The sequence below is a fragment of the Elephas maximus genome, chromosome 11 (genome assembly GCF_024166365.1).
Source record: "Elephas maximus indicus isolate mEleMax1 chromosome 11, mEleMax1 primary haplotype, whole genome shotgun sequence".
NCBI classification, from domain to species: Eukaryota; Metazoa; Chordata; class Mammalia; order Proboscidea; family Elephantidae; genus Elephas; species Elephas maximus.
In genome coordinates, this window is record NC_064829.1 from 105,290,918 (window position 1) to 105,294,887 (window position 3,970).

Below are 3,970 nucleotides of genomic sequence, written 5' to 3' on the forward strand. Positions count from 1 at the left end.
TAAGGCTTTTGTATTTAAAAAATATATATGGTTTTTGTACTGAATTCATCTACTCTGTATGTCTTATTTATTATACTTGACGAGACCAGTTAATTTCACTTCAGCCTTTAGACTTTGTCTTGCAAAATCACTGTTTTCTAGTTTGTTTAAAGATGTTGCACCTGGATTCAGTCAACTTTACTGTAGAAGACTTAATGGTTCACATCATTAAATACCATATTGCTCTTTTCAAATTGTAGCAAACTGGGGTTCTTAATTGGAAAGCATAGGAATCAGCTCTAGCCAATTGATTCAGAAAAAGGAGTTCTTAAAGAGGATATTAGATGGCTTGCATAACTGTCAAGAAACTATAGGACTGAGCTCAGGGCTATAAAGGCAGAAACAACTTCTAGACTCATGCTGCAGAGGCCATGAGAGTTCCTCCAGGTCATGGCTCTATTGATTTCTTCTGATTCCAAGTCCAGGGCAAGTGCCTAGGTCTGGTGGGTCCTATGGTCACCAGTAGCTGGAGTTTTCAGGAGAGTCTGTAGATGTAGGTGGGCTTTACCTTTCACTCATACTAGTTAAGTGGGCAGTTTGCCATTTATGGAATTATTATTTTCTAAGTAACAGCAAAGGAATAAAAAGGTTTCCAGTATAGCTCACCTTTTGCCCAGCCCATATATCAACATTTTTTTCACTTTTTATTCTTTATCTTATTTAAATATGTGTATATAACCTAACGTAATACAACTGCCTGTCTTATAATCAGAACCATGCTCATGCTCTTCCCAAATAGGGATAACCCAGAGCTTCACATTATTATATCCAGTCCCAAATCTGGGATCTCTGGTGATGTCCATTCCTCTTCTAGTGAAAGTTCTTAGTAAGAGGGTTCAGGTGCTAGGTATCAAAAAAAAAAAAAAGATTGTAAAACCAAGTTGAATTACCAACCTAAAAATATTCAGTATCTTTTTTATTATGGCCAGTAGATATTCAAAAGCTTTCTAAAAATGGTTTTGTAACACTGTAAATGAGTTGGTGATGTAGACAGTTGTTTACTGGCTAAGACGATTTAATCCTTATTTGGATTCATTTGGGCTCTGGCTAAATAAATGACTGTTTTATAGACTTCTCAGTTAAAAAAAATTGTTCCGTTAAAAATATCATTTTTGGCACTTCCCAAGTGAATCTTTGGCCAAGTGGATTTGTTGGAACAGTAAAGTTGGGTTTTCTGTGTTATAACCAGTGTAGTATTGGTTTGTAATCCACTGGGAATGAGATTTCAATCAAAATGGGTTAGCAATTGATAAACCTTTTCATAGTACTTATGTCACCTGTTCTGGCCTCTTCAGCATCTGTGTTCTATTACGTTTTCATCTGAGGCCATGACAAGTGTAAAAATGGTGTGGGGGCAGTGTCCGACCTCCTCCAGCTTCCCAAGGGGAAAGGAGAATCAAGATCAACAGCCCAGGCTGATTCCTATCAGGCAGAAGTCATACATGCCTCCTCTCTCCACCATCTTTACCAATTCTGACACCAACTGTGAGAACGTTGTGGGGACGATGTCTGACCTCCTCTAACTTCACAAGGGGGAAGGAGAATCAGGACCAACAGTTCTGACACCAAACATCCCTCCCACGGCACTTTCTACTTCTCTGCAGGGTTTGAGAATTCATTGCAATGGCCACACAGAACTCACAGAAAATGCTCACGATTATGGGGTTTTATTAGGGAATTAACAGTTATAATTCAGGCTCAGGAACACTCAGGATACAGTTCTTCCATCAGGACAGCCCCTTCCCAGCCATGCTTCTAGGCACGCCTCTTCCTGGCCCTAGGCTTCTGCCCAAAGGCACTCAGCTTTCTCTGTGGGCCAGGAAGCCCACCACACTATCGCCTGCTTCCGGGTCTCTGCTGCCAGGTCTCTCCTGCCACCGCTACTCACCGTTTTCAGGATTACAGCTCTCTCCCTCTGTCTCCTGCTTCCAGGAGTTTCTCAGCACAGGAATCCTGGGTCTGAAGGATGTATTGGCTCCTGGCTGTTCTTCCTTGGTGGTGGTGGTGATATCTTCTTTTTCTTGCCTCTGAAATGGCTCACTGCAAGCCCAGTGGGATGGAAAAACTGACCAATCCCCTTGCAATCCTTATCTGCACAGTCCTGCCCAGTCACCTGGGTGGGAGTTACAAGACCATGGTGAGAAAAGCCACACAAAAGCCATTGATTGCACTCCAACAAGCTTCAAGATCATCTCTTCTGGGACGATTCCTGGAATTCAGCTGTTCTTGAAACCTGGATATTTCTATCGTTTCTCTTTCTTGTCCAAGCTCCACCAGTTCATTCTTTGATAGTGTTTGCTTAAGCCTAGGTTATTGATATTTATACTGCAGATCTGTTGGTGATTATTTTGACCATAAGCTCTTCCTTTTGCTCTATATTTGGTTTGTCCACATTCCCCTCCCCCCCACCACCACCATTACTCACCTTCTGAGAGGACAAGGACCACCCTACTCCTGAAGAACATTTTGTGGTAGGCTGGGACATTCTGTGGTGTTACAGTCTGAATTTTCTGTACTTTTTAAAAACTTCAAGGACATGCCACTAACCTGGATTGTTAATTAAAAAAAAAAATACAGATACGATCATAAGTGGAATGTGCTGAAATTTGAATAGTGGGAATTAGGTTAAAAAAAGGAACCAAACGTATGGGAAAGCCAAAGGAGGTTTTTCTGATGAAATCTCAAAGCTATTTATCTGTACTCGCTGATACTACTATTCTTTACTAATAGTATGGGGATTCCATCATTGATACTGGGTGTACTCTCTGCTTTAGTATTTCTGTATTTTTCATGGGGATAGAAAGATTTGGACTCTTTTTTCATAATATGGTGTTTTAATTAGATGTTGCTCGTAGTGCTGATCATCTAGACCTGTATGAATGCAGCCAACTGCAAGATGTGTCCCCGAGAAATTGGACACAGCACCCCCTGTGGTGCAGCCTTTAACTGTGTATGAGTGTCTGTTTCCCATATCCAAACGGGAACATGAGATGACTACTGTGTTCTTTGTTATTTGCTGGATAAAGTCCAATTGTATTTTTTTATGAAAGGAAAACTGAAGTTTCTAGCTTTAAGTAAAACTAAAATCGTGGGTTTTTTTGTGATTATTTATGGAACATTGAAATTGGTCAGAAAACATTGAATTGGGGGGAAAAGCTTTAATAGTAAAGTGTTAGATGAGGTTAAAACTGGAATTAAATTGGAAGCAGTAGCATTAGTTCATACTCTTGGGTTGCAGCTGTAATGTGGGACCAGGACTTTTTGATGAGCCGTCTATCTTAACACAGAAAAATAAAAATGGACTTTAACATCTTGTTACTGTAGATAAAAATATTTTCAGAGACATCTGGATAGTGTCATATAGGCAAAAGGGGCCAGCCCTAGTGGGGTTTCCACAGTCAGGCAGGGACACTCTGAGCATCAAGAAACTGTTAGTCAAGGGCAATTGGAACAAAGTTGGTCTTTACAAATCCATGGGTCCACTGTGAAATGCAGTATCAAGAGTGCTGAAGAAAGGCACAAACTAAGAGCCCACTGCCGTCGAGTCGATTCCGACTCATAGCGACCCTATAGGACAGAGTAGAACTGCCCCATAGAGTTTCCAAGGAGCACCTGGCGGATTTGAACTGCAGACCTAAACTAGACATCTAATAATCTTCACAAGAGATGCTTTATATTGATCAATTTGTCCTGTAGGCAAATTTTGATCAGCATCTAAGTTTATGACAAATGATAAAATAGGATAGTATACAGGACCCTACAGTAAATGAAACTCATTAGTCTAATCATCTGCAAATCATAGGTTTCACCTTATTACATATTGAAATGGGCATCTAAAATTTCAGCTCAGGCATCTCACACAAGTTGGTCTTTTCATTACCTGACACTGGCAGATAGGATCACAAGCTGTGTAATTACAGACACATAAAGA